The sequence below is a fragment of the Syngnathus scovelli genome, chromosome 10, assembly GCF_024217435.2.
Source record: "Syngnathus scovelli strain Florida chromosome 10, RoL_Ssco_1.2, whole genome shotgun sequence".
NCBI lineage: Eukaryota > Metazoa > Chordata > Actinopteri > Syngnathiformes > Syngnathidae > Syngnathus > Syngnathus scovelli.
In genome coordinates this window covers 17,137,501-17,150,000 of record NC_090856.1, presented here as the reverse complement: position 1 = coordinate 17,150,000, position 12,500 = coordinate 17,137,501, and the positions used below count along the sequence as shown (strand labels likewise).

At 59.3% G+C, this 12,500-nt stretch overlaps 1 non-coding gene and 3 pseudogenes across 1 annotated transcript; all 4 read right to left on the bottom strand.

The window, feature by feature from the left end:
- Positions 1-3,460: 3,460 nt before the first annotated feature.
- LOC125976380 (5S ribosomal RNA) lies at positions 3,461-3,579 on the bottom strand (annotated as a pseudogene).
- Positions 3,580-4,423: 844 nt separating this feature from the next.
- Positions 4,424-4,542, bottom strand: LOC125976371 (5S ribosomal RNA; annotated as a pseudogene).
- An 873-nt stretch (positions 4,543-5,415) lies between these two features.
- Positions 5,416-5,534, bottom strand: LOC125976502 (5S ribosomal RNA). The gene has a single exon (XR_007484382.1). It is a non-coding gene; the product is annotated as a 5S ribosomal RNA (ribosomal RNA).
- Positions 5,535-11,269: 5,735 nt separating this feature from the next.
- Positions 11,270-11,388, bottom strand: LOC125976361 (5S ribosomal RNA; annotated as a pseudogene).
- Between the last annotated feature and the right edge of the window lie 1,112 nt (positions 11,389-12,500).

Genomic DNA, 12,500 nt, shown 5'->3' with positions numbered 1-12,500 from the left:
CGGCTGTTTATAAGCACCGCGGAGGTGGTCGCGGCGCCTCATTCGACTTCCAGCGGCCGGCGAGCCCGCGCACCCGCCCGGCACATCCGGGAGGCCGTGCGCACGAGGCAAGTGGCCGAAAATAGCCCCCGCCGAGCGGATCGGCTGTTTATAAGCACCGCGGAGGTGGTCGCGGCGCCTCATTCGACTTCCAGCGGCCGGCGAGCTCGCGCACCCGCCCGGCACATCCGGGAGGCCGTGCGCACGAGCCAAGTGGCCGAAAATAGCCCCCGCCGAGCGGATCGGCTGTTTATAAGCACCGCGGAGGTGGTCGCGGCGCCTCATTCGACTTCCAGCGGCCGGCGAGCTCGCGCACCCGCCCGGCACATCCGGGAGGCCGTGCGCACGAGCCAAGTGGCCGAAAATAGCCCCCGCCGAGCGGATCGGCTGTTTATAAGCACCGCGGAGGTGGTCGCGGCGCCTCATTCGACTTCCAGCGGCCGGCGAGCTCGCGCACCCGCCCGGCACATCCGGGAGGCCGTGCGCACGAGCCAAGTGGACGAAAATAGCCCCCGCCGAGCGGATCGGCTGTTTGTAAGAACCGCGGAGGTGGTCGCGGCGCCTCATTCGACTTCCAGCGGCCGGCGAGCTCGCGCACCCGCCCGGCAACTCCGGGAGGCCGTGCGCACGAGCCAAGTGGCCAAAAATAGCCCCCGCCGAGCGGATCGGCTGTTTATAAGCACCGCGGAGGTGGTCGCGGCGCCTCATTCGACTTCCAGCGGCCGGCGAGCTCGCGCACCCGCCCGGCACATCCGGGAGGCCGTGCGCACGAGCCAAGTGGCCGAAAATAGCCCCCGCCGAGCGGATCGGCTGTTTATAAGCACCGCGGAGGTGGTCGCGGCGCCTCATTCGACTTCCGGCGGGCGGCAAGCTCGCGCACCCGCCCGGCACATCCGGGAGGCCGTGCGCACGAGCCAAGTGGCCGAAAATAGCCCCCGCCGAGCGGATCGGCTGTTTATAAGCACCGCGGAGGTGGTCGCGGCGCCTCATTCGACTTCCAGCGGCCGGCGAGCTCGCGCACCCGCCCGGCACATCCGGGAGGCCGTGCGCACGAGCCAAGTGGCCGAAAATAGCCCCCGCCGAGCGGATCGGCTGTTTATAAGCACCGCGGAGGTGGTCGCGGCGCCTCATTCGACTTACAGCGGCCGGCGAGCTCGCGCACCCGCCCGGCACATCCGGGAGGCCGTGCGCACGAGCCAAGTGGCCGAAAATAGCCCCCGCCGAGCGGATCGGCTGTTTATAAGCACCGCGGAGGTGGTCGCGGCGCCTCATTCGACTTCCAGCGGCCGGCGAGCTCGCGCACCCGCCCGGCACATCCGGGAGGCCGTGCGCACGAGCCAAGTGGCCGAAAATAGCCCCCGCCGAGCGGATCGGCTGTTTATAAGCACCGCGGAGGTGGTCGCGGCGCCTCATTCGACTTCCAGCGGCCGGCGAGCTCGCGCACCCGCCCGGCACATCCGGGAGGCCGTGCGCACGAGCCAAGTGGCCGAAAATAGCCCCCGCCGAGCGGATCGGCTGTTTATAAGCACCGCGGAGGTGGTCGCGGCGCCTCATTCGACTTCCAGCGGCCGGCGAGCTCGCGCACCCGCCCGGCACATCCGGGAGGCCGTGCGCACGAGCCAAGTGGACGAAAATAGCCCCCGCCGAGCGGATCGGCTGTTTGTAAGAACCGCGGAGGTGGTCGCGGCGCCTCATTCGACTTCCAGCGGCCGGCGAGCTCGCGCACCCGCCCGGCAACTCCGGGAGGCCGTGCGCACGAGCCAAGTGGCCAAAAATAGCCCCCGCCGAGCGGATCGGCTGTTTATAAGCACCGCGGAGGTGGTCGCGGCGCCTCATTCGACTTCCAGCGGCCGGCGAGCTCGCGCACCCGCCCGGCACATCCGGGAGGCCGTGCGCACGAGCCAAGTGGCCGAAAATAGCCCCCGCCGAGCGGATCGGCTGTTTATAAGCACCGCGGAGGTGGTCGCGGCGCCTCATTCGACTTCCGGCGGGCGGCAAGCTCGCGCACCCGCCCGGCACATCCGGGAGGCCGTGCGCACGAGCCAAGTGGCCGAAAATAGCCCCCGCCGAGCGGATCGGCTGTTTATAAGCACCGCGGAGGTGGTCGCGGCGCCTCATTCGACTTCCAGCGGCCGGCGAGCTCGCGCACCCGCCCGGCACATCCGGGAGGCCGTGCGCACGAGCCAAGTGGCCGAAAATAGCCCCCGCCGAGCGGATCGGCTGTTTATAAGCACCGCGGAGGTGGTCGCGGCGCCTCATTCGACTTACAGCGGCCGGCGAGCTCGCGCACCCGCCCGGCACATCCGGGAGGCCGTGCGCACGAGCCAAGTGGCCGAAAATAGCCCCCGCCGAGCGGATCGGCTGTTTATAAGCACCGCGGAGGTGGTCGCGGCGCCTCATTCGACTTCCAGCGGCCGGCGAGCTCGCGCACCCGCCCGGCACATCCGGGAGGCCGTGCGCACGAGCCAAGTGGCCGAAAATAGCCCCCGCCGAGCGGATCGGCTGTTTATAAGCACCGCGGAGGTGGTCGCGGCGCCTCATTCGACTTCCAGCGGCCGGCGAGCTCGCGCACCCGCCCGGCACATCCGGGAGGCCGTGCGCACGAGCCAAGTGGCCGAAAATAGCCCCCGCCGAGCGGATCGGCTGTTTATAAGCACCGCGGAGGTGGTCGCGGCGCCTCATTCGACTTCCAGCGGGCCGCGCACTAGCGCACGCCGCCCGGTTCAAATTTTCTAAATGCAACGCACAATGAGATGCATGAGAAACGGCCTTGGTTACCATCACATTTGAAGCGATGAATACGAAGTTAAATTTTATGACTCGGTGTATAAGTCGAGGTCGATTTTTTTCGGTCGATTTTGGATCGAAAAAGGTCGACCAATACACCGGCAAATACGGTATATATACTTATTATAAATGTAGTATTTATTTATATTGATTTATTGTTTATTTATATATATAAAGGCAGGTCCGCAAAAATATTTCTGACGCGTAGCCGGTCCGTGGCGCAAGAAAGGTTGGGGACCACTAGTCTAAAAGAATCTGGCCGTAACTGGAATAGGGTTCTACGCGAATGCCCAACGGAAAAGTGAAGTGCACAAAACCTGCATTTGGCTGTATCAAAATAAATGTCATGAAAAAGGTAAAAACACTACATGGAAGCGCAATGTGTTGTGCTGGGTTCTTTTACAAGTAAAGACTGCTGCTTTGAGTTCACAGGGAGCCATGCTCTTTATTCACTGTACATAGAGGTTTTGAACTCGTGTTGTAGTTTCAGTGTCGGAGTTCAAACTAGGCTTGCAGTTTCCGAATGCCATTCGTGATGGGTGTTGTAAAAAGGTCTTGGCTTAAACGATTGAAGTGCACATAAGAAAAAAAAAAAAAAAAAAAAGAGCTTGAAGTGCACATAAGAAAAAGAAAAAGCTTACAGCACCTGGTATTCCCAGGCAGTCTCCCATCCAAGTACTAACCAGGCCCGACCCTGCTTAGCTTCCGAGATAAGGCGAGATCAGGCGTTCTCAGGGTAGTATGGCCATAAGCCGTGAGGTGATCCCAACATTTTGCATTTTATAGACACAATCGCCCCTGAAACTAGCGAGCAAGCCAATGAAGCCTTCAAAACTGCTTCGGCACATGGAGACCAAGCATCCTGCATTAAAAGACAAACCTTAACCACTTCGGGTTTCATTGTCTCCGATTACGCCTGGATGGGACCGGCTCGTTTCTGAGAAACAAGCTCGGTGCTCCCAATAATTCAACGTAATGGTGACTTTTATTTTTATGTGGTTTATATTTGTTTTTATGCCAGTCGTATCATTTTATTTAATCCTATTTATATATATTTATTATAAATGTAGTATTTACTTATATAGATTTATTGTTTATTTATATATATAAAGGCAGGTCCGCAAAAATATTTCTGACGCGTAGCCGGTCCGTGGCGCAAGAAAGTTTGGGGACCACTAGTCTAAAAGAATCTGGCCGTAACTGGAATAGGGTTCTACGCGAATGCCCAACGGAAAAGTGAAGTGCACAAAACCTGCATTTGGCTGTATCAAAATAAATGTCATGAAAAAGGTAAAAACACTACATGGAAGCGCAATGTGTTGTGCTGGGTTCTTTTACAAGTAAAGACTGCTGCTTTGAGTTCACAGGGAGCCATGCTCTTTATTCACTGTACATAGTCTGTCCTCTAGCGGTAAAAACGTGAACTGCAATGCTATGGCTGTCGCCACACAATGTAGGTTTTAAACTCGTGTTGTAGTTTCAGTGTCGGAGTTCAAACTAGGCTTGCAGTTTCCGAATGCCATTCGTGATGGGTGCTGTAAAAAGTTCTTGGCTTAAACGATTGAAGTGCACATAAGAAAAAAAAAAAAAAAAAAAAAGCTTACGGTAACTGGTATTCCCAGGCGGTCTCCCATCCAAGTACTAACCAGGCCCGACCCTGCTTAGCCTCCGAGATCGGACGAGAGCGGGCGCTCTCAGGGTAGTATTGCCGTAAGCCGTGAAACCGCTCAGAATTTTTCATTTTATAGACACAATCGCCCCTGAAACCATGCCAAGCAGCGGCGGGACTTGATGGCTGTGGTAAAAGTTTCCTTTCACAATTGACGTGGGAAAAAAAAAAAAAAAAAGGCTTTCAGCACCTGGTATTCCCGGACGGTCACCCTTCCCTTTTGTTTTTTTTTTTTGTTTTTTTTACAACCAGGGCCGAAACAGGCTTTCTTCCAAGGCTTTTGGTGTTTTCTGGAAACATGGCTATCATGAAAAGTTATTGACAGCTTTTTATGCGGTAGCACGAATTTGCCGTTGCGACCTGCATTTTGCTGAATCAAAATAAATGCCTTGAAAAGTTTAAAAACACTTCATGGAAGTCACTTCACTGGTTTCTTTTATATCAAACAAATTGTTTTAGGTTATTCACCTGACATGTTTCGGCGGTTTCTTCCGCCTTCATCAGAGTGTCACAGATGTGATGGTGACGCGTCTTTATCAGCTGATGGATCAACATGTCAGGTGAATAACCTAAAACAATTTGTTTGATATAAAAGAAACCAGTGAAGTGATTAAATAAGGAAAAACAAAATGAACTTAGTACAATTACTTCATGGAAGTGTTGTGTTGGGTTCTTTTACAAGTCAAGCCTGCTGCTTTGAGTTCACAGGGAGCCATGCTCACTGTACATAGTCTGCTCTCTAGCGGTAAAAAATTTAACTACAATGCTGTGGATGTCACCACATAATATAGCTTTCAAACTCGTGTTATAGTTTCAATGTCGGAGTTTAAATTAGGCTTGCTGTTTCCGGATGCCATTCGTGATGGGTGTTGTAAAAAATAGCTTCTTAAACGATTGAAGTGCACATAAGAAAAAGAAAAAGCTTACAGCACCTGGTATTCCCAGGCGGTCTCCCATACAAGTACTAACCAGGCCCGACCCTGCTTAGCTTCCGAGATCGGACGAGATCGGGCGTTCTCAGGGTAGTATGGCCGTAAGCCGTGAGGTGACCCAACATTTTGCATTTTATAGACACAATCGCCCCTGAAACTAGCGAGCGAGCCAATGAAGCCTTCAAAACTGCTTCGGCACATGGAGACCAAGCATCCTGCATTAAAAGACAAACCTTAACCACTTCGGGTTTCATTGTCTCCGATTACGCCTGGATGGGACCGGCTCGTTTCTGCGAAACAAGCTCGGTGCTCCCAATAATTCAACGTAATGGTGACTTTTATTTTTATGTGGTTTATATTTGTTTTTATGCCAGTCGTATCATTTTATTTAATCGTATTTACCGTATTTGCCGGTGTACAGGTCGACTCGGTGTATAAGTCGACCCCCTAAAATTCGACGGAAATTTACGATTTTATGATATATCCTTTGTATAAGTCGAGCTCAATTGTTGCATTATATTAAACTTCAAAATTCAATATGCGAAATTTATTGACGAAATGTGTTCAAATTCTGGGAGGCCGTGCGCATGCTGCTGTTTATAAGCACCGCGGAGGAGATCGCGGCCGGCGAGCTCGCGCACGCCGCCCGGCACCAACGGGAGGCCGGAAATAGCTCCAAGCCGAGCGGATCGGCACTTTATAAGCACCGCGGAGGAGATCGCGGCGCCTCATTGGACTTCCAGCGGCCGGCGAGCTCGCGCACCCGCCCGGCACATCCGGGAGGCCGTGCGCACGAGCCAAGTGGCCGAAAATAGCCCCCGCCGAGCGGATCGGCTGTTTATAAGCACCGCGGAGGTGGTCGCGGCGCCTCATTCGACTTCCAGCGGCCGGCGAGCTCGCGCACCCGCCCGGCACATCCGGGAGGCCGTGCGCACGAGCCAAGTGGCCGAAAATAGCCCCCGCCGAGCGGATCGGCTGTTTATAAGCACCGCGGAGGTGGTCGCGGCGCCTCATTCGACTTACAGCGGCCGGCGAGCTCGCGCACCCGCCCGGCACATCCGGGAGGCCGTGCGCACGAGCCAAGTGGCCGAAAATAGCCCCCGCCGAGCGGATCGGCTGTTTATAAGCACCGCGGAGGTGGTCGCGGCGCCTCATTCGACTTCCAGCGGCCGGCGAGCTCGCGCACCCGCCCGGCACATCCGGGAGGCCGTGCGCACGAGCCAAGTGGCCGAAAATAGCCCCCGCCGAGCGGATCGGCTGTTTATAAGCACCGCGGAGGTGGTCGCGGCGCCTCATTCGACTTCCAGCGGCCGGCGAGCTCGCGCACCCGCCCGGCACATCCGGGAGGCCGTGCGCACGAGCCAAGTGGCCGAAAATAGCCCCCGCCGAGCGGATCGGCTGTTTATAAGCACCGCGGAGGTGGTCGCGGCGCCTCATTCGACTTCCAGCGGCTGGCGAGCTCGCGCACCCGCCCGGCACATCCGGGAGGCCGTGCGCACGAGCCAAGTGGCCGAAAATAGCCCCCGCCGAGCGGATCGGCTGTTTATAAGCACCGCGGAGGTGGTCGGGCGCCTCATTCGACTTCCAGCGGCCGGCGAGCTCGCGCACCCGCCCGGCACATCCGGGAGGCCGTGCGCACGAGCCAAGTGGCCGAAAATAGCCCCCGCCGAGCGGATCGGCTGTTTATAAGCACCGCGGAGGTGGTCGCGGCGCCTCATTCGACTTCCAGCGGCCGGCGAGCTCGCGCACCCGCCCGGCACATCCGGGAGGCCGTGCGCACGAGCCAAGTGGCCGAAAATAGCCCCCGCCGAGCGGATCGGTTGTTTATAAGCACCGCGGAGGTGGTCGCGGCGCCTCATTCGACTTCCAGTGGCCGGCGAGCTCGCGCACCCGCCCGGCACATCCGAGAGGCCGTGCGCACGAGCCAAGTGGCCGAAAATAGCCCCCGCCGAGCGGATCGGCTGTTTATAAGCACCGCGGAGGTGGTCGCGGCGCCTCATTCGACTTCCAACGGCCGGCGAGCTCGCGCACCCGCCCGGCACATCCGGGAGGCCGTGCGCACGAGCCAAGTGGCCGAAAATAGCCCCCGCCGAGCGGATCGGCTGTTTATAAGCACCGCGGAGGTGGTTGCGGCGCCTCATTCGACTTCCAGCGGCCGGCGAGCTCGCGCACCCGCCCGGCACATCCGGGAGGCCGTGCGCACGAGCCAAGTGTCCGAAAATAGCCCCCGCCGAGCGGATCGGCTGTTTATAAGCACCGCGGAGGTGGTCGCGGCGCCTCATTCGACTTCCAGCGGCCGGCGAGCTCGCGCACCCGCCCGGCACATCCGGGAGGCCGTGCGCACGAGCCAAGTGGCCGAAAATAGCCCCCGCCGAGCGGATCGGCTGTTTATAAGCACCGCGGAGGAGGTCGCGGCGCCTCATTCGACTTCCAGCGGCCGGCGAGCCCGCGCACCCGCCCGGCACATCCGGGAGGCCGTGCGCACGAGCCAAGTGGCCGAAAATAGCCCCCGCCGAGCAGATCGGCTGTTTATAAGCACCGCGGAGGTGGTCGCGGCGCCTCATTCGACTTCCAGCGGCCGGCGAGCTCGCGCACCCGCCCGGCACATCCGGGAGGCCGTGCGCACGAGCCAAGTGGCCGAAAATAGCCCCCGCCGAGCGGATCGGCTGTTTATAAGCACCGCGGAGGTGGTCGCGGCGCCTCATTCGACTTCCAGCGGCCGGCGAGCCCGCGCACCCGCCCGGCACATCCGGGAGGCCGTGCGCACGAGCCAAGTGGCCGAAAATAGCCCCCGCCGAGCGGATCGGCTGTTTATAAGCACCGCGGAGGTGGCCGCGGCGCCTCATTCGACTTCCAGCGGCCGGCGAGCTCGCGCACCCGCCCGGCACATCCGGGAGGCCGTGCGCACGAGCCAAGTGGCCGAAAATAGCCCTCGCCGAGCGGATCGGCTGTTTATAAGCACCGCGGAGGTGGTCGCGGCGCCTCATTCGACTTCCAGCGGCCGGCGAGCTCGCGCACCCGCCCGGCACATCCGGGAGGCCGTGCGCACGAGCCAAGTGGCCGAAAATAGCCCCCGCCGAGCGGATCGGCTGTTTATAAGCACCGCGGAGGTGGTCGCGGCGCCTCATTCGACTTCCAGCGGCCGGCGAGCTCGCGCACCCGCCCGGCACATCCGGGAGGCCGTGCGCACGAGCCAAGTGGCCGAAAATAGCCCCCGCCGAGCGGATCGGCTGTTTATAAGCACCGCGGAGGTGGTCGGGCGCCTCATTCGACTTCCAGCGGCCGGCGAGCTCGCGCACCCGCCCGGCACATCCGGGAGGCCGTGCGCACGAGCCAAGTGGCCGAAAATAGCCCCCGCCGAGCGGATCGGCTGTTTATAAGCACCGCGGAGGTGGTCGCGGCGCCTCATTCGACTTCCAGCGGCCGGCGAGCTCGCGCACCCGCCCGGCACATCCGGGAGGCCGTGCGCACGAGCCAAGTGGCCGAAAATAGCCCCCGCCGAGCGGATCGGTTGTTTATAAGCACCGCGGAGGTGGTCGCGGCGCCTCATTCGACTTCCAGTGGCCGGCGAGCTCGCGCACCCGCCCGGCACATCCGAGAGGCCGTGCGCACGAGCCAAGTGGCCGAAAATAGCCCCCGCCGAGCGGATCGGCTGTTTATAAGCACCGCGGAGGTGGTCGCGGCGCCTCATTCGACTTCCAACGGCCGGCGAGCTCGCGCACCCGCCCGGCACATCCGGGAGGCCGTGCGCACGAGCCAAGTGGCCGAAAATAGCCCCCGCCGAGCGGATCGGCTGTTTATAAGCACCGCGGAGGTGGTTGCGGCGCCTCATTCGACTTCCAGCGGCCGGCGAGCTCGCGCACCCGCCCGGCACATCCGGGAGGCCGTGCGCACGAGCCAAGTGGCCGAAAATAGCCCCCGCCGAGCGGATCGGCTGTTTATAAGCACCGCGGAGGTGGTCGCGGCGCCTCATTCGACTTCCAGCGGCCGGCGAGCTCGCGCACCCGCCCGGCACATCCGGGAGGCCGTGCGCACGAGCCAAGTGGCCGAAAATAGCCCCCGCCGAGCGGATCGGCTGTTTATAAGCACCGCGGAGGTGGTCGCGGCGCCTCATTCGACTTCCAGCGGCCGGCGAGCTCGCGCACCCGCCCGGCACATCCGGGAGGCCGTGCGCACGAGCCAAGTGGCCGAAAATAGCCCCCGCCGAGCGGATCGGCTGTTTATAAGCACCGCGGAGGTGGTCGCGGCGCCTCATTCGACTTCCAGCGGCCGGCGAGCTCGCGCACCCGCCCGGCACATCCGGGAGGCCGTGCGCACGAGCCAAGTGGCCGAAAATAGCCCCCGCCGAGCGGATCGGCTGTTTATAAGCACCGCGGAGGTGGTCGCGGCGCCCCATTCGACTTCCAGCGGCCGGCGAGCTCGCGCACCCGCCCGGCACATCCGGGAGGCCGTGCGCACGAGCCAAGTGGCCGAAAATAGCCCCCGCCGAGCGGATCGGCTGTTTATAAGCACCGCGGAGGTGGTCGCGGCGCCTCATTCGACTTCCAGCGGCCGGCGAGCTCGCGCACCCGCCCGGCACATCCGGGAGGCCGTGCGCACGAGCCAAGTGGCCGAAAATAGCCCCCGCCGAGCGGATCGGCTGTTTATAAGCACCGCGGAGGTGGTCGCGGCGCCTCATTCGACTTCCAGCGGCCGGCGAGCTCGCGCACCCGCCCGGCACATCCGGGAGGCCGTGCGCACGAGCCAAGTGGCCGAAAATAGCCCCCGCCGAGCGGATCGGCTGTTTATAAGCACCGCGGAGGTGGTCGCGGCGCCTCATTCGACTTCCAGCGGCCGGCGAGCTCGCGCACCCGCCCGGCACATCCGGGAGGCCGTGCGCACGAGCCAAGTGGCCGAAAATAGCCCCCGCCGAGCGGATCGGCTGTTTATAAGCACCGCGGAGGTGGTCGCGGCGCCTCATTCGACTTCCAGCGGCCGGCGAGCTCGCGCACCCGCCCGGCACATCCGGGAGGCCGTGCGCACGAGCCAAGTGGCCGAAAATAGCCCCCGCCGAGCGGATCGGCTGTTTATAAGCACCGCGGAGGTGGTCGCGGCGCCTCATTCGACTTCCAGCGGGCCGCGCACTCGCGCACGCCGCCCGGTTCAAATTTTCTAAATGCAACGCACAATGAGATGCATGAGAAACGGCCTTGGTTACCATCACATTTGAAGCGATGAATACGAAGTTAAATTTTATGACTCGGTGTATAAGTCGAGGTCGATTTTTTTCGGTCGATTTTGGATCGAAAAAGGTCGACCAATACACCGGCAAATACGGTATATATACTTATTATAAATGTAGTATTTATTTATATTGATTTATTGTTTATTTATATATATAAAGGCAGGTCCGCAAAAATATTTCTGACGCGTAGCCGGTCCGTGGCGCAAGAAAGGTTGGGGACCACTAGTCTAAAAGAATCTGGCCGTAACTGGAATAGGGTTCTACGCGAATGCCCAACGGAAAAGTGAAGTGCACAAAACCTGCATTTGGCTGTATCAAAATAAATGTCATGAAAAAGGTAAAAACACTACATGGAAGCGCAATGTGTTGTGCTGGGTTCTTTTACAAGTAAAGACTGCTGCTTTGAGTTCACAGGGAGCCATGCTCTTTATTCACTGTACATAGAGGTTTTGAACTCGTGTTGTAGTTTCAGTGTCGGAGTTCAAACTAGGCTTGCAGTTTCCGAATGCCATTCGTGATGGGTGTTGTAAAAAGGTCTTGGCTTAAACGATTGAAGTGCACATAAGAAAAAAAAAAAAAAAAAAAAAAGAGCTTGAAGTGCACATAAGAAAAAGAAAAAGCTTACAGCACCTGGTATTCCCATTCAGTCTCCCATCCAAGTACTAACCAGGCCCGACCCTGCTTAGCTTCCGAGATAAGACGAGATCAGGCGTTCTCAGGGTAGTATGGCCGTAAGCCGTGAGGTGACCCAACATTTTGCATTTTATAGACACAATCGCCCCTGAAACTAGCGAGCAAGCCAATGAAGCCTTCAAAACTGCTTCGGCACATGGAGACCAAGCATCCTGCATTAAAAGACAAACCTTAACCACTTCGGGTTTCATTGTCTCCGATTACGCCTGGATGGGACCGGCTCGTTTCTGAGAAACAAGCTCGGTGCTCCCAATAATTCAACGTAATGGTGACTTTTATTTTTATGTGGTTTATATTTGTTTTTATGCCAGTCGTATCATTTTATTTAATCGTATTTACCGTATTTGCCGGTGTACAGGTCGACTCGGTGTATAAGTCGACCCCCTAAAATTCGACGGAAATTTACGATTTTATGATATATCCTTTGTATAAGTCGAGCTCAATTGTTGCATTATATTAAACTTCAAAATTCAATAAGCGAAATTTATTGACGAAATGTGTTCAAATTCTGGGAGGCCGTGCGCATGCTGCTGTTTATAAGCACCGCGGAGGAGATCGCGGCCGGCGAGCTCGCGCACGCCGCCCGGCACCAACGGGAGGCCGGAAATAGCTCCAAGCCGAGCGGATCGGCACTTTATAAGCACCGCGGAGGAGATCGCGGCGCCTCATTGGACTTCCAGCCGCCGGCGAGCTCGCGCACCCGCCCGGCACATCCGGGAGGCCGTGCGCACGAGCCAAGTGGCCGAAAATAGCCCCCGCCGAGCGGATCGGCTGTTTATAAGCACCGCGGAGGTGGTCGCGGCGCCTCATTCGACTTCCAGCGGCCGGCGAGCTCGCGCACCCGCCCGGCACATCCGGGAGGCCGTGCGCACGAGCCAAGTGGCCGAAAATAGCCCCCGCCGAGCGGATCGGCTGTTTATAAGCACCGCGGAGGTGGTCGCGGCGCCTCATTCGACTTCCAGCGGCCGGCGAGCTCGCGCACCCGCCCGGCACATCCGGGAGGCCGTGCGCACGAGCCAAGTGGCCGAAAATAGCCCCCGCCGAGCGGATCGGCTGTTTATAAGCACCGCGGAGGTGGTCGCGGCGCCTCATTCGACTTCCAGCGGCCGGCGAGCTCGCGCACCCGCCCGGCACATCCGGGAGGCCGTGCGCACGA